This window comes from Phalacrocorax carbo, chromosome 10 (genome assembly GCF_963921805.1).
Source record: "Phalacrocorax carbo chromosome 10, bPhaCar2.1, whole genome shotgun sequence".
Taxonomy (NCBI): Eukaryota; Metazoa; Chordata; class Aves; order Suliformes; family Phalacrocoracidae; genus Phalacrocorax; species Phalacrocorax carbo.
In genome coordinates, this window is record NC_087522.1 from 2167349 (window position 1) to 2185201 (window position 17853).

General features: G+C 47.0%; 1 protein-coding gene across 2 annotated transcripts in view; it reads left to right on the top strand.

Annotated features, from left to right (window-relative positions):
• Window positions 1-17853, top strand: part of MSLN (mesothelin) — a 79106-nt gene that overhangs the window by 3062 nt on the left and 58191 nt on the right. For both annotated transcript variants that reach the window (XM_064461402.1, XM_064461401.1), the window contains exon 3: window positions 13554-13710. The gene's annotated coding sequence lies outside the window, so the exon portion shown is untranslated. The remainder of the gene's footprint in view (window positions 1-13553; window positions 13711-17853) is intronic.

The following is a 17853-nucleotide window of genomic DNA, read 5'->3' on the forward strand; positions in this document are numbered from 1 at the left end:
CTTTGGGCCTTAGAATTATTCTACTTTGGTGCTGTTACCTGTTGAGTGTGATTGTTGGCTCAGGTAGGTTTTAATGTAGCTGTCATATACGTCAATTTTGTTGGAAGGTGAAAGGGACTCATAAGCGATGTTGAATCCTTTGACTCTGGGAAATAAAAGAGGACCTTTTCAGAAAGGAACTGCATTTGTTTGGAGTTTTGAGGAAGTTGACCCATTGTTTCCAATCTTCTGCGTGGCCTGGGTGGTCCCTGAGGCTGTCACATCTCTTAGCTGGACTTCACAGAAAAGGTTAATGAATATTTCCATGTATATGAACAGAATAATGTTTTAGAATATACGGGACTTGCTCACAGCTTTCCAACAGTGACAAGCAAATTAAGCAACCTGGAGGATCTCCACGTGATTCCCACCTAGTGGTTCTGTGTTTGATTTTGGCTAATAAACGGAAGAGTAAGGGAGTCATAGCTCAGTCCTTCTGTCTTAGAAATCCAGCGTGTGGAGGACTCAGCTGAAACACTAGAATTTAACTGTCATAACCATAAGGGTCCTGGTAAACTCACATTGCTTGATAGGAATCACAAGAGACGTTGGTCCCCAGCCATCCCAGATAGGTTTTGTTCATACCAGACAGCAACAGGGGCAGCTGCTTCTGGAACCATGTTGCCCAGCTTTCACTGGAGAATTTTTGGAGTTCAGGTCTTAACTTTAGTAGTACTGTCTTCAGTATCGCATCTCTAACCAGCATGCTGGGTAATGAGGTCAGATTTACCTGTGGTATAAAGAAGAGTGAAACCACCAATATGACTTGAGGTTCTGGATAAGCATTGAAATCAGAAGAGGCTGTTGAGGAAACGTCTGCAGCATTATTGTAACAAAATTAAATATTTTGGCCCAGCAGGAGCCGAGCAGGGATGGGGCCCCTGTGCTCGGCACTGGGGAGGCCCCACCTCGAGTGCTGGGCTCAGGTTTGGGCCCCTCGGGACAAGAAGGGCCTTGAGGGGCTGGAGCGTGTCCAGAGAAGGGCAGCGGGGCTGGGGCAGGGTCTGGAGCACAAGTGTGCTGGGGGGCGGCTGGGGGGCGGCTGGGGGGGTTTAGCCTGGAGAAGGGGGGGCTGAGGGGAGCCCTTCTCGCTCTCTGCAGCTGCCTGAGAGGGGCTGGAGTGAGGGGGGGGTCGGTCTCTGCTCCCAAGTCACCAGTGACGGGACGAGAGGGAACGGCCTCAGGCTGCGTCAGGGGAGGTTTAGGTTGGAGATGAGGGAAAATGTCTTTAGTGCCAGAGCAGTCAGGCCCTGGCACAGGCTGCCCAGAGAGGTGGGGGAGTCACCGCCCCTGGGGGGGTTCAAAAGACATGTAGCCGTGGCACCTGGGGACACGGTTTAGGAGGCCGGGGGTGTTGGGTTGGTGGTTGGACTTGATGATCCTAGAGGTCTTTTCCAACCTTAATGATTCTATCTTTTTAGTTACCTGTCCCTATCCAGGGTTTAGGTCTATTTTCTTGATCGCTACCTTGCCCCTTGCTGAGATCCCTCCTTATGAAGTTGTCTAGTATTTATCTTCCCTCCCCCAGTGCGGTGTCATGGGAGGTGGAGGATACTTGGCATCAGTTAGGACTGACCTGGCGAGCACAGATATTAAACTGGCTCATGTATCTGTCGACTGTGTTATATGATCCGCACTGAAGTATTGCCAGGATTGAGAGTGTGTCTTCCAGGCTGGTCAGCGTTGAGTTAATGGTCAGCTGTGCCATCTCTTCTGGGGTATCGAGATCAGGAACTTTAAACTAAGAAGAAACACATGTAAAAGAGTTGTCCAAGGGCCATGTTTGTTGGTGTATCTAAAGCAAAGTCCTCTGCCAGACAGTCAGGGAGAGACAATGTCTTTGTGGTACTGCAGGTGTTTGTGGTCAGTGCTCTTTGAGAAGGAGACAAAAATTAGAGTGTGCCGGGGCGTAACAAGATTTCCTTATGAAAAAGTGAGGTGGAAATAGTCTGGTGCCACATCTGTTAGGAGGATGAGGGTGAAAAACCCTTCCATTTTGTGTAAAGATCCTTCCAGGGGAGAATGTCAGGTATCCCCCGGAAATGGGCAGTTACATATCAGCAGGAGTTCCTTGCTGGTGAAGTGTTTAGTTAGTAAATTCATTTAAATATAATCTGTACCTTTTGAGCTTTTAGGAGAGTCTGATAAAGCTGCCTGAAAACCTGTGGTTAGCTAACACTTGTTGATTTGAGGTCTGCCAAGGAATCTTCTTTTGGCTCTTCAGCTTCCACTGTCTCCTGTGTGCAACATCCATCTGCAAGAGCCCTTTCTCCTCCACCTCATCACTTCCATTTCTTTTTTCCTCCCACTTTCCCCTGCTCTGTCTTGACTGTTTTTTTTCATTGCTGTCTTTTCCACACTAATCCCTTTGGCAGGGATGACTTGGCTCTGACTGTTCATAGGATGTTACCTGATTCCTAAGGGAAGACCCTAAAGGAAGCTGCCAAATAATTACCAGGTTGAAGGGCGTTGTGTAAGGCTGGCTTGTAATTGGTGCTTAGTTCAATTGTGTGTAAAATGGAATGTATCTCTCTCTCCCTGCGTGCTAGGTTTTTGTTCCAGGGCTTCTGGCCCCCTGTGTTAGCCCAGGCAGTGTTGTCTGCTCTCTGGGAATTTAAATAAAAATCAGCAGGAAGCTGAGCTGTGTAATGGTGGTGTAAATGCAATGTCTTCTTCAGCGAGGTGAAGGTGTGGGGCATCACCAGGCAGTTGTCTACCCAGCTAAAAGGCAACCTTGTTCTGAAATGTGATTCTGTAGAAGTGGTATTGAACTAACAATACTGTATTTTCTTTCTCCTCATTTAAAACTGTTTGTTTTGCCGAGGGGGGAAAGGTGCTGCTCCAAAAAATTTGCACCTAAAGACTTGCAGCACTGTATTTGAGAGCAAAGCGGTCGTTGCTAAACAGTTATCGAGCGTGCGATGCTGAGGAGGTTAGGTGAGGCAAGGCTCTCCCCAAAGCCTGCTGGGTTTCAGATCATGCGTTCTGATACAGCATCGCTCCTCACAGAATGAGGTAGGTCGTAAGAGAATAGGAAACGACATCAAAGCAATGGTAGAGTCTCCATTTTTTAAGCCTTTGTGAGGCTTTGTTCATAGACCAGAAGCCTCTCCCCACGGCCTTGAAAGAAGTTTCTTGTTTGCTGTAGCATATGTTCAAAGGCAGAGAGAGGTCGCTTTCTGTGGTGAAGAAGAAGGATTTGTAACGTGGCAGCATTTGGCAGGGAACTTGCTCAGCAGAGTGAGTGTCTGCAAGACACGCACGTCAGCGTTTCTCCTTCCAGAGCTTCGGGTGCAGAATGAATGGGGATACTGGATCGAGCTGCTGTGGTGCAGACGGCAAACGTTAACGCAGACAAGTGGTATTGTTCAAGATTCGAGTTGCTCAGATGCTGCGGGTGTGGGAGGCTACGGCGTTCGGTATAGAACAGTATGCATATCTTTTGACTCCAAGTAAAAGGGGAGTTGTTGTGAATTTTGATAATGTTGGTGCTTAAGATGTCATTCAAGTGTTAGAATGGAAAGTTTTCTTGACCCTTACAAAAGCTCAGTGTGTCTGCCTGGCATACGGTAACGGGGTGGGCTTTCAATATCTCTGTAAGGAGTTAGCGAGCCGGTTCGTGTTGTGGGGTACCAGGCTTTTTAGTTTAGTTCAACCAGTAGCAACTAGTCTATTTGTACCACTACTTACTTTATCAGCTTAGTTTAAGTACTATAATAAGATTGTCTGAAACAATATGAAACATATCAAGTGGGTTGGTTGTTCAACATTATTTTTATTGATGATTGGATGGGTAGTGTCACACAAGTTCTTTAATCAAAGTCATCAATTTAATAGGTACTAGCACTGGCTTACAGACTGAAGTTAAAACATTATCTAAGGCATGTTTTACAGCTGTGCAGGATTTTGGTTTTTTTCAGAACATCATATGAAGGGAAAATCTTTGTGTTTCACAAGACAGCTGAATTGTTGGATTTTTCAAGCTGTACTTGAATTATTTCATTAATACAATTTCTGTCTTTGCTGTGAAACCAGCATTATAATAATATTTAAAGACATATATCCCAAACAAATATTAGTCTAGCAGGATTCAGTTCCTGTTGGTCTTACTGCTTGCCCTTTGTCACATCTTTTCTTGATGCCTCATTTACAATATTCTAGTTACAGCTTGGTATCATAATGTAGGCAGCTCGAAAGATTAATTCCGTGTGTCCTCAGGATGAGCAACCTGTTGCTACTGATTAGACTAAACTCAGAATACTAGAATGTGTCTGGTATTTTAGTAGACCTGAGCAAATAACTTCTGGTATTTTTGAAGACAAAGAGTATTTTGAAGAGTCATTCACTGGAGGAATTAGGAAAAGCAATACCCACACGAGCAATTTTACAGTGACCTTTAAGCCAGTTTGATTTTAAAGATGATTTAAAAGAAGTTCCCCTCACCACTCCTAACAGAATATGCCTCTATATTTCAGACATATCCTAGATTCTTAGCGTAGGTTCTGATAACCCGTGACAACAATATCTTTCATCAAAGAGAGGCTGTGAAGAGAGAGGCAAGCAGCTGGAATGTGTATTTCAACCCCTGATGCTGCACATGGGTCATATCTAGTAATCTCTCCCACACAAACCCAAGCTGACTGCTGCTTTAAGGGGTGCAGCCGCTGGGTGAGGAATCACCTGCATCTTGCCCTTAGTGATTATTGTAAATGCAAAGCCCAGGAAGCTCTCTGTTTTGCTTGGAAGCTGGTGCTAATTTTACTGTTGTTCAGTGCATAGACTAGTAAAACTTACTCCAGCGATGTCTGGATAAAAGGTTTGAAGTTCACTTAGTTTGGCCACTGAACAGATCTCTCCCAGATTCTTTTGCAACCAGTCTTTGGTCCCAGTTGTTCCCTCCTGACACGCTGATCCTGTAACCAAAGCAGATGCAGAGAGTTAAAAGCCACAACATACGCTGAAGGAGGCATCTAGGCATCCTTCATGTGAATGACTAAATATCTGCTAACAGAAGAATGGCTGATCTTCTTCCTATTGCAAGTGCAGGGTCTGATCTGCCCCCTGATTCACTTCCAGACTGGGGAAATGGTTACACCAAATGGAAATCCTATTTCTCTGCCTGTACCCTGTTCATTCTATAGTATCATACCTCCTCACATCAGTATTCCCTGTAGCTTCCAAAGGAGAAGTGATTTCCCTTCCTCTTTCACAGCGTTGCCGTGAACTTCCCACAACAGCAGAACAGACTGAGTCTCAGTGTTGGGAAGATGTATGATCATTAGGTGTAAATGGAATATGAAAGATGCTCCATGCAAATACTAGTGCTTTGCTGGGAACTTATGTGTAGGCACCTTACCCGAGTTTGTGAACTGGGCTGTCAAATAGGCCTTCTGAAACTCGTACACATCGTGTTTCTTCCTTGCTGACAACACCGGGTAGACTCCATCAATTGCTGCGACGCTGGGGAACAAACCGTGTAACAGATGATTTCCACGTGGGTAAAGCAGCAGAGATGAGTGTAGTGGGGTGAGGAGAACTCAGTGCTGACAAACCAGAGGTGGCAGATGCCAGTAGTTGGCCTATAGCATGTGGGACATCAGTTTTGTTTTCTGCTGGGCCATATGATTTATGGTGTGCTTGAGAATAAAGATTAATATTTGGTACCCATCTACAAGAAAATACCCCCTTTAGAGCAGAGTTGTTGACCGATTTTGGGTGTAGCCAATGACAAATATGAAGGTAAAAAGCAGCGCTTGCCTGATCGATAACTAGAGGTGCAAGAGCGACTGCCCTTGCAGCAACACAAAGCCAAAGGAGCTGCAGCCCTGCAGGCAGGCACTTACAAAGCTCGGTAGTATGGGCACGGCAGGCTGCGGGGCAGCAGCTCCAGCACTGTCGCGTTCACACAGGGCAGCAGAATGCGCAGTCTGTGCAGCCACATAGCTGTGTCTTCCAGGGACATGTCAGTAATTTGTGGGAAGATGATCTCAGCTGACATCATTAGCATCGTTTCTTGAACTTTAGTGCTTCCTAAGAAATCAGAGCTCTGAGGAAGGAGGAAGAAATTGAAGCAGGTGATGAGCAGAGCTGTTAGAAAGCCTTGAATATTGAAGTTAAGTAGAAAAAGTGGTGAAGGAAAAATTGCCAAAATAACCACAATTTCTCCTCTTTGCTGCTCTCCTCCCCTTCCTTCCTCTCCTGTTTAACAACAAAAGTTGGAAATATGACCTGACTGTGTCCTTGGTGGGGAGTTGACCTTGGCAGTTCAGGTTTTCTTTTGTCAGCAGAGTTGGACAGCAAAGCAGGCCAGGTGCTTGAATTTCCTTTCCCTTACGCTCCCACAGCCACTGCTTTTGTTACGGCAGTCAACAGGGTGGTCACGCTGTGTATAAAGCGAGGCTGGGGCACGCTCGGGCTTCTCAGCTTGGCTTATTGTTAACTTGCACGAACAGCCTCAGCCCAGCAGGACCAGGGCAAGAGCAGAGTCTCTCGCTCGCTCATACGCAAATGTTTTAATGGATGTTAAGAATTTTAGGGGCCTGGTCCAGAGCCTCTCAGAAGCTGTCAGACTACCACAGGTCAGCTGTAGAGAAGCTCTTGCTGTTTACATCCTGGCTTTAGGTTGGAGTGGTGGATGCGCTGCCCAAACTCCCTCAGAGGAGGAACTTTTTACGCTGGTCTATGCACAGAGGTTAAGCCAGAGTAAGGGTTGGACTGAGACCAAGATCATACTGGAGCAGGAGGAACTCCTTTTGGGCTCATCTTCCAGATTTACATTATGTCTGGCCATGAGAGTCCCAGAGTTGGAAGTCTGAAAGTTCACCTGTGACCTCTCCTGCTCCCCAGGACTCGGTTATCACAGGCACTTGGGTTACTTACCTTCAGGGCAAAAGTGTTGAAGTTTTCTAGGAAGGCACTGAGGTACTGGAGAGGCTCGTCCTTGTTCCCAATTACCTCCAGGACCATCTGGATGGCCGAGGAGCTGTAGATGGTCTTGCTCTGAACAGTCAGCTGGGCCAGTGCCTCAGCTGAGAATAGGTCTAGGGAGTCATGCTGAAGAAGAGGGAGCATAAAGTGAGGCCCGGAGACCAAGCCCACAGTGTTCCCTCCCTGCTCATCTCTCTCAGCCCACCTGAGCTTTGGCATATAAGGAACATCAACTCCTCTCTGGACAGGGTTTCGTACAACAAGCAGTGCACAGCGTTTACTGGGATTAAATTTAATAATAGCTGTTCTCTGCTGCTAGACAGGTGATTTGTGAGAACGGTCTCAGCAGACCAGTGTCATCTAGTATCTGCTCTTCCTGTGTCTTATCAGCCACCGCCATAAGGAGCTTGTCATTGAAATCCTTGTCTTCCTACAGAATGTATTTCTCCTGGTAGATGGTTATCTCCTAGAGGCTGTGCTTTTGACACTGTTTTAGCATTATAACTTAACAAGAATAAACTTAATGAGGAAAAAATGGAAGCCCATAGGAGAAAATGAGCAACACAAATAACAAACTAGTCCAGTTGAACTCTGTTCCCGTCAGCTTGTTTCATGGCTAAGAATAAAGTGCCAGACATTTTGTATCTAGCCCGTACCCCATGGAAGTTGCTCTTCAGTGTTGCAAAATCTGAGTAGGATCCAAAAGCAGTGAATAAACCAAAATACCGGAGCAGCCATTCTCTGTCTGCTGCAGTGCTCTGCGTGCAGGCGGAGCCTACAAAAGGAAAAGCAAAGCTCAGAAGATGCATCCTTTCTTTCTCTGGATTGCTGAGGCATGTAATACTGTCAGTCCCCATTGGCAGTGAAATCTATATTATAGTTCATGTTGCAAGCTCCCTGTGGGATCCAAACGCTACCAGCCAGGAGGTGGGGGAATCATTTAGCCTTTGAGCATACTGGGGTTGCCAGATTCCTGCGATGTCAGTGTGTTCTAGCCTCATTCTTGATACAGCTTCTGCTTTTTCACCTCAGCTCTCTGTGCTGCCTGAGGAAGGATTCAGACCTCCAAAGAGGAGGATGGTACCTTTTTCTCTGACCACTGTGAGCTGAAGGGCTAAGCAGCAGGCTGAGGAGCGAGGGAGGACTCTGCTGGGTATTAGCAGGAGATTCAGCTCATTTGTCTTCCAGGGAAGCAGCTTATCCAAAGGTAGAGACACTTCTCTGTTTACTGACTCGAGGGGACCCTAAAGGCCTCGCATTGGTTAGACACTTAACCGTCAGATTGCTAAAATGATAAAATGACTCTTTTCCCACAGAAGGAGCAGGTCTGCATGTCACCTGAAATCAAGGATGTTTTACGAGGTGGCTGAATCTTTCCACCTTTCTGTGTTCCTGAATACCTGGAGATGAGCAGGCCCAGACTTTTGTTACCTGAGTTCTGCAGCTGGAAGTGAAGAACTCTCTTTATGAAGGAGTAGATGTGCTCTGGATTCTCATAGGGCCCTTGGGCTTTGTGTTCGTTCAGGATCTTCACTCTGCAGGACATGGATAGTCGGGGTAAGCCAGCCGCAACCAAGCGATCCACAGCCACTGGGACAGAACCCCCAGAGCTCTCTTCCAGTGAGCGGAGAGCTGTGTGGGCTGCGATTAGGGGATGCTTCCATTCCCTTGATGCCAGGGGACAGACACTTCAATCAGAGTGTGACCAAAACTGCTCTTCAGGAGATTTAGTGTGACCAAAACTGCTTCTTCAGGAGGTTAGGCTCTTTGGTTGGTTTTCTGTGGATTTGCAGGTATATGGGAGTGAAGCAGGGTTTGGCACTGGCCATTTGGGATAGTGGAAGCTGTTCTCCCCACCCAGTGGTTGGGCTTCCATCTTTACAGGCAAAGGGAGAAGTATTCTTACTGCGCATAAGCGTGTCTTAGCGTGCCACTGAAATGATAACAGACTTGATACCTACATGGCTGCAAGAGAGTCGCATGTCATGTCACTGGGTAAGAAGCCGAGGTTCTGTGCATTGAGGCTGCTCAGGAAGAGGTCAAGCCTTCCTCCAAACCAGGTGACATAGTCCTCAGTAGAGAAGAGCTCAAATACTGTGCTTAAGTGACAGAAGATCTGCCCCAGGATGAATCGTCTCATGTCACCACGAGGAAGCCGAGGTAGATTACGCTTCAACCAAAGGAAAAAGACATCACTAAAAGTGTGCAGTGCAGTTAATATTAAAGGTGGGACTGGTAAAAAGGAGTCAAACTGAGGGCCAAGAAGTACACTATAGTTCTGAGAGGACCCTACTGGAGACTCATCTTAAGACAAGCAGGTGTAATTATTTTAATTTGCAAATGCAAAGATTGCTGCTGCGTGTGCCGTTTTGGTGGTTTGTCTGCTTGTGTGCGCGTGGGACTGCGGAGACCGTGCGTCCAGGGCTGGCCTCTTCCTGGGCCGTTAGGCGTGCGTGCGCACATCCTGCTGGTCTCCAGCATGAGGCTTATGGGTAGAGGCTTCTGGGGGATCCCCTGAGGATGCTGGTGGCTGTAGGTGGTGAAGGATACAGGGCTCTTACTGCCCAATCGAGGAGACCGTAATACAATGACTCCTTCATTCTTTCCCTGAGACTTGTTAGTCTTTGTGACAACACTGAAATTCATACTGGGTTAAAGAGTGGCAGTATTGCATAGAGTCCGCCTCCCTCCCAGGATGGGACCCAGACTAGTTAAGAGTTGTGGCCTCTTCCTACACCTGGAACCTCAGCTCCCACCTCAATGTGCACTTCATGTGTAAACTGTTATATTCCAACCTCTTGAACAGGAGGCGAAGTTGTACCTGTTTTGCAGCTGCGTTGAATGCATCCATGAAATCCCCAATGGTGCGAGAGCTCAGGGAGCTGAAGACCTTGCCTGCTTTGTCCATGTCACGCAGGACACCACCAGCCAGCGTGTAAGCTGCCAGTTGCTCCGGGCTGAGTCCTGCCACGGCATCAACCTGCAAAACCAAATGTTAAAATTACTGGCCTTGCCCTATGGCAGCAAGTATTTGCCGGCTGTGAAAGGCTGCAGAGCAGGATTCGGGCCTCGCACTGGGCTCCGTCTTGCAGAATTACTTACAGTGCTGAAGTCTGCATTCATGTCAGTCAGGTCGCTGTACGTAGCCAAGGAGCTGAAGGAGCCCAGATTTGTTTGTAGCCAACCCAAGCTTCCCCTGGTGTTCTCGATGCATGGGACACCTTTTAAACAAAGCATAATTCAAGGGCGATGTAACCAGCAGCCCAGTCCTGCGGTTCTGCTCTGGGAATAGTATGGCTGTGCTGATAAAGGAGTTGCCCGAAACATCTAGGTGCCTAAATCCCTCAGTGATATCCGCAGCACTGAAGTGGCTAATGCCCGATGTGTACCTTTAGACGTGTAATGTACACCTGGTAAGGAAATGGCATTCCCGTACCTTTTTGCGAAGGTGTAGGGATCAGAATGTTAAATTTGGGAGATTCTCAGCTATAGTGGTAGTGGCAGCCGGAGAGGTACCAGCGATGGTCCAGATCTCTGCCGGTGAGCTGCTGCTGCAGCAAGGGGCAATGATTTACACAAGGGCTTGTCCTGGCCTTAAAGAGAAACGCAGTTGCTTCTGCAGACACTTTTGTTCCCCTGCTCGCTGTCATAAGCTGTAGGGCAAAAAGCATCTTCCAAATTTAACTGGATTTGCTTTTTATTGGGTATGTGCCCAGCATCCCGTAATTTTGTGAATATCTCACAGCTTCTGACATAGATGCAGGGAAGTTACAGGAGGGAGAGTGTGTGGGGTACCTTCGGGATACCTTCAGCATACCTCCTTGAGAAGCCTTGGCAGACAGGTAGCTCTTTGCAAAGCTGTAAACGTCCTTGTGGCTAGCGGGCGACATCTGTTGAAAGCTGCCTTCCAAGCCACTCATTCTGCGAGAGAAGGGAAAGCAGGAGGTTCATTAGAGCAGTAAAGCCTTAGTTTTGATGACTGAAGTCACCAGAAGTTTGTAACGTGGTCGCACATGAGAACTCTGTGGTCTATGGCCTGTTTTCTCAGTGGTAACCAAACTTCTTTCTTTAGATGAATTTGCATTGTTAAAGAAGCATCATTATACCAAATTTGTAGTTGGATAGAGATGACACTGCAGTGGTCAGAAACTGGAGCTGTGAGAGAATGAAGCTGTTGGGAGTGAAAATGGGAAGGAAGGGTGAGCCTGGGCTTTTAAGAGCCCCGATATAACTTTGTTTTTGTATTCAGACAGGATCAAGCAGGGCAGTGGGAATTCTCTTGCTATGTGCAAAAGCTGAAGTGAAAAGAAACGTTGAAGCGACTGCAGGCAATGGAGTACTCACATAATTTGGTATATTCTACAAGGTATGTTCCTTGGGATAGCTGCAAGGGCAGAGGCATTTATGCTGCCCAGCCACAAGCTGAGCTTGTTCTGGAACCAGTCCTTGTACTGGGAGAAGCTGAAAGTAGGGAACTGGCCTCGGAGTTTGCGAAAGATTGCACTGAACATGGCATCTCGGACTTGCAGGTTTGCCAGGGATGGTAAGCCTTGCTGCAAAGCAAGTAAGGACACAAATCAGCTGTGACCAGAAGCTGTTTCCCAGCTCTTGCTGTAGCAAATGTGTAGGTCTGGGTATAATAAAACATTTGGCAGGGGAACCAGCTCTGGGAAGATGTTCACTAGGTCCATATGGGCTGAAGCCCAGTTGTTTCTGCAAGACACTGTTCTCTCAGTTCAACAACATCCCCGTGCAAGGGTTGGTATCTCACCTGAGAAGCAGTGGCCACAAACTCAGCGACAAAGGCAGAGATGTCCAGAGCGGGCCTGCTCTCCAGGGAGACCAGGAGGGTTTCAACCATGCTGGTATCATCCAGGACTCCAGGGTCAAAAAATACATGGGCGAGCTGGGTTGCGGTGAGGTTGTCTCTTACATTGAACTGCAAAATCAATGGAACGTGATCAGGGAAGTCAAATACTGCTAACAGGCGGAGACCTAAGCCATAGAGTTGGCTGGATTCCCCGCGCTGGGGAGGAGAGTTCTGCTATGGCTGGAGTAATGTCTATTTACTGGATTAGATCATCTAGGAGTGCGCCCAGCCTTGTGCGTGCAAAGAGCTGTAGCAGAGCAGGACCTGGGCAACGCAAAGCTCTCAGGCCTGAGTCAGAAAATGAACTAACCCCACTGAAATCTGTCATTAATCTGGTGAAATCTTCGTAACAAGCGTTGGCTGCAAATGCCCCCAAGTTCTTCTGCAGCCAGTCCGCACTTGTTTCCTGTCCCAAAGCACACGCCGAGCCTGCGGCACAGGAGAACAAGAGAGCGTCACTCGCCTTCCCTCATGGTTTGCCAGAATGCACGGGGACGTTGATAACCTGGTTTAGATCTTGGCCCATGTTACCTGTCACGGTGTGTTGGCTTTCAAGGAAGGTCAGGAAAGCGCTGTAGATGCCTTGCTGATTCATGGGCGACAGGGACGTGTATGCCTGGCTCAAGGAGGACACACTGTGGAGGGAAATCACACGGGAAGGGTGTAGTTACTGCTTTCCAGCTAGTGCCATGCAGCTATAGATGGGAGAGACGTTACTCCAGCATGAACAGGGTTTTGTGAAATGAAAGAGGGGAAGAGGAAGGGAAAGCTTCCTTGTTCTGAAATGGCACATTGCTTAATTTCTTACTGACTGTGACCTGTATGTGAGACTGGACTGCCAAGGGTGTTTGAAAGATCTGTGCCCCAGCGCGGGATTAGCTCTGTGCAGATGTTTGTCTAGGCTGTTGTCAGAAGTCTTTAGAGACTGTGGTAGTACAGCCTCCCCTAGTGATCTCTTATTGTGCTTCATGAATCCCTTAACCCCCTCAACAGCTCATGAAACGGGTAATTAGCCTCACTGCTTGTGTTGCCAGGTTCATTTCAGTGTGTTTTCTGAATAGCCAATACAAACTGCGAGATCTGAACCATTCGCTATAGGTACAGAAGTCCCATACAGATGCAGAAAGCAGAGCTGTGCCATGCCGGTGCATGAGAATAAAGTTGTGCCAGAAAAGGGAAATTCAGGACCAGACTGGAAATGTCTGTTATGGGCTCAACCTTGCTGTTTGTTTTCCTGCATCTTTCCTGGGTCAGAGCAGGACTGTTGTTGGCAGCATGGTCTTCCCCGCCTTGCGTGGCCCAGATGTGACTGTCCGTGCTGCTTCCTTCCAGTGCTGCCCTTTGGAGTCTGTTTCTCAGCTTAATCTGTTTTGTTAAACATGATATTTCCTCTCACCTCCTCCTAACTGATATTTTTTCATCTTACTGCTCCTAGTTGCACCATTTTACAAATAGGTAAAATCTATTTAATAGAAATTATGATTGACTTTGTACTGTATTAGCAAACATTTTTATTTGCTTTTGCACAGTTTTACTCAAAGGAAGGAAGATCTGACCCTGACTATTTTGTTTGCCTGATGGAGCATTTCTGTAAATGATACTCTCTTGCACAGATGTTCTTTAGCACAGTGCTGCCCTGGCAATTCCTTGCTCTCTCCTGACAATCCCCTTTTGTTTTGCGCACAGTAAAGAGGACGCTTCCCTTGTGTGCTTACAGAGCTCTGAAACTGTCACAGCCAGAAATGTGGGATAGGAAGAGTTTGATGTCCTCCTTGCCAGCGCTTGGCAGCAGCAGAGCGAGTCTTGCAAGCAAACGAGTCCACTCAGCAGGGCTGAAAGCTGGAAATCCTGCCTCAACGTCTCCTGTGAACTGGGTGAGCATCTTTTTCCTCACATTGTTATTCTTAATAGTGGTTATTGCCAGCTGAAAGAGAGAAGTAACGAGCATTGGTGAGAACGCAGGATTAAAAAGAGACCCCAGTGCAAAGCCACAGGGAACAGCACTGTAGAAAATGACTCTAAGCGAGGCCCAGAGAAGGGAAGATGTGTCCTAGGGGTGTCCTGTGAACCTGCCAAATAGGCGGCCAACGCCAAGGGATAGGTGTCAGAGCCTGGGCGGGTGTTGCTGAGTGACTCCCGGGCTCGCTGGAGGCACCGTCAGCACGCTGGCCTCTTGCGACCACTCAGGCACAGGCAGATGCATGTCTCGGGTGGGAAGTGGCTGTGAGGATGAGCTTCCTCCACAGGGCCGCAGATCATGAGGTTCAGTAGTTCTGCTTGGGACAGCCTCAGTGTTGCCGTGAGCGTGCACTAGAGTATCGCCCAGCCGTTAAGTCTTGGGCGCTGACGTTTGAATACTTCAGGCCAGACAGCCATGATGATGGCTGATGTACGCGGTGTGCTTTGTTGCAGTGGAGACAAAGCTCAGAAACCTTATTTGAGCGTGTCTTTAAGGTTCTGGGTAACTGAAGTCCCCACTGCATGGGCTTATGCTGGACACGCACTGTTAATACCCCTACCTGGGCTGCCTCTTGGTTGAACTGGTCTAAATACTGATAGATTTCCTCTGACGGTTTGTTGTGTAGTTTTGCAAGGATCTGACACATCTCCTCTTCCTCATTAATGGCGTCAGATGAAAGCGTCAGGGACGCTAGTTGTGGTGGGGATAACTTGTCCAAGATATCCATCTGTGGAAAGGGACACAAAGCAGACGGCAACCTTTTTAAGCATGTGAGAGTGATTTGTAAATGCTTCCAGGAAGACTCAGGACAAATCTGCAAGGCTGGAATATCCACAGGAGTTGTAAAGTCCTTTTTCCATCAGCATGTGGAGTATCCCATCTCTGAATATTACTGTAGCTCTGCAAGTGCCACTAGCCAGTGAAAAGCAGTAAAAATGTTTGTGATAATTGGATGTTAATGCCAGAGTATTTTTTAAGGAAAGTGACCCATCATCTCCCTTGCTGCGTGGCGCATAAAGGCATGGCAAATGCTGGCAAAGTAGTGTGTGTGATGGTGGAATACTGCCATGTTCTCACAGTGAATGCTAGTGAAAAAAAACAAATTAAAAATACTTACTCCCACAAAGTGTTTGTTCCAAGTCACTAAGTCCCGATACTCAGCATATTTGCTAAAATTTCCAAGATTTATATCCAGCCAGTTCCGAGTACTTTGGGTTGCACTGCCGCATGCAACACCTGGAAAAATAACAACACTGGGAATGCTGGGGACTACATGTTCCTCCCTGACCTTCTGACTGGAAACCCGAGTCACCCCTGCAAGCTCCCGCTCAACCTTTGCAGATAGCAGAATTTGCATTTGCATTGGTATGAGAGAGACCAGAATCTTCATTATTAAGTAATAACATTTTTTATGCTGTTGTCTACATTTGGGCTTGTTTATCTTCAACAGTGTTGGGTGACCTAATGTTGTGGCTGGCAATGGTTAAACTTGTTAGCGAGCCATCCAAAATACAGGAGGAGCTGTGAGAATCCTATCAGTAAGAGGAAAAGGCCCTAGTGTTGGAGCAGCAATATAAGTATACGCTTCCTTTCCCTTTCGTGGCATTAAGAGCATCTCGGGCATTACTACAGGAATTTCTGCTGCTTCGCAAGCTGAGAGCGTGCTGGGAAGCTTTCAAAGGACATTCCGAAATTAAGGGTTTTTTATGCCATTACCTGATTTCACTTTTGATGTCAAGAAGGTTTTACAGAATCCAAAAACGTGGGGAATGTTTTCTGTGGGGATGCCAGCATAGATTTTGTTGAAACCCTTCAACCTGCAGGAGGGAACGCCAGGATGGTCATGGGAAGTATTTTAATTTAATCAAATCAGAATTTTCCAGTAACAGAGACTTCTCCATTAGAAATATTTCAACAGCTTTCATCATTATTGCAAGGCCTTATCAAAGAGGTTCTTAAGAAGTGACTGTAAAGTATCTTCAGATCAGACTGAATGTAGCCTGCCTATGTGATAAGGCCATTTTTATTTTAAAAAAAGTATGGTCCGTACTTGGTGCAGTCACTTAAGGTGAAGGTCACAGAATTGCTAAAGCTGCTTTAATTAAAAACTCATTGAGTTTTGGTGTATTTTGCATGCAAGCCTGAAAATGCTGAGTGTTTTGCTGCGGTTACTTCTGCTTTTCAGCAGGACAATTACGCTTTGCTTTGGGAATATGTGAATGCATTGCCAGAAAGTCGTATACAGCGTAAGTAGATAGAAATACTCAGTTAAGATAAATGTGTAGGGAATGGATGACTCACATTTGCTGATAGGAGACACATGAAATATTGACAGGTATCTCTGCAACAACCATCTCATTCACTGCGTGCAACACGTTTTGTAGAGTGTCTTGAAACCAGTCAGCAAAGCCACCAGCTTTCATTTTGGGAAAGCTAGGAGCTATTTTATGCAAGGCATTTCTTAGGAGGACATGGGCAAGGTCGCTGCTCTGAAGCTCCACCTGCAATCACACAACACCTTTTCAGTATAGTTGACATGTAATTTATCATGCTGAGCCTTCCCCAATTTAAGATAGTGTTCAGGGTTATTTCATATCTCTCCCTTCATGCATGGGAAGTCACTGTAAAGGTGACCGGGTTGGTAGCGTCGAGTGAAGGACCCAAGCAGGGAGCTCTTGGAAAGAGAGCATAGTGCTTGTTTTAGGTCTGTTTTTCCTGAGCTATACTCAGCTATAGTGATACTTCCCACCTCATCCTGCCATGGCTCAGCGTAGGCCCTTGGAGGGAGAATGGCTTGGTGTCCGGACAGAAAACGAGAAGATTGCTACAACCCCAGGCCTTTTAGGAATAGCTATCCAAGGATTTGACCTGTAGCCTTGTCTCAGGCAGGTTTCCCTCTGAGTGAGGCTGTAGGATAAGCCCTTCTTTTCTCTGGTCAGGGCTGGGCTTTGAGTATGAGACGTCAGCGAGCACTGATTCAAGCAGCTGCAGTGTTTGGGTGGAGAAGCTTTGGAGCACGATAAGGGAAGTTACCGATGCCATGTCGTTCAGCGTGGCAAAGAACTTAGCAAGATCTGATGGCGTGTGTAGGTTGTCCATGATGGTGATCATGCTTGTTTCATCTGCCAGAGCCCCTGTTTCCAGCGTCAGTTGTGCCAGCTGAGCTGGTGACAGCTTTTCCAGAGCTGACATCTGGAAAGGAACAGAGAAACTCCTGTATATTTATAACAGGGATCACCGCCAGTGCTGTGGCAAGAAGTCACAGATCAGCTATGTTTATGTAGGAGCCGACAATGCTCAGACACAGCAAGCTTCAGTACATGACCTACCCCATCGAAATTTGGATTGAGTGAAGAGAACTCGCGCAGAGTGGCATGGGCACTGAAGGAGCCATAGTTGGCAGCGATCCATGTGCTGCTGTTTGCGTTCAGGGAACAGGTGACACCTGAAATGCAGAAAAGCCCACAGCCATTGAACCAGTCAGCAGTTTCCTGAGCTGTTGGTTAGCCTGGAAACAAAGCCTGTCTCGTGGTGGGACGGGAGGAACATCGGATCCGCCTCAGCTGGATTCAGCAGATTGCTAGAGTGCGGGGAGCAAGCACGGTGCATCAGAAAGCATCTTGTTGTCTGTTGCCTGTCCAATTTGTGGTAGGACTTTTATGCCACTGTCTATCCCTGTAGCATCTCGGGAGTTAACACGTAAAATGAACTGCAATAACAAGATCCCAGTGGACTTCACAGAAGATCTACACAATTCCCTTTCTGCAGTTAAAACACTCTGCTTGTGTATAGTGTTTGGGTTAGAAGACTGCAACCCAGGAATTATTTGCCAAGCACAAAGGTTAAATTCTACAACAGGAGAAGAAGAGAAGCTCTTGAGTAGTGTGTCTCTGCTTACCTTGAGTGTTACGGTAGGTCTCCAGAAAGTTGTGTATTCTGCGGTAGATGGAGAGTCTCTGGTCATCTGTGTAATGCTCGTACGCTCTGTCCATTGCTTGCACGCTGCATCAACACAAGAGCAAGAGTAGGGCTTGGGCCACACATCTGCAGAGAGCAC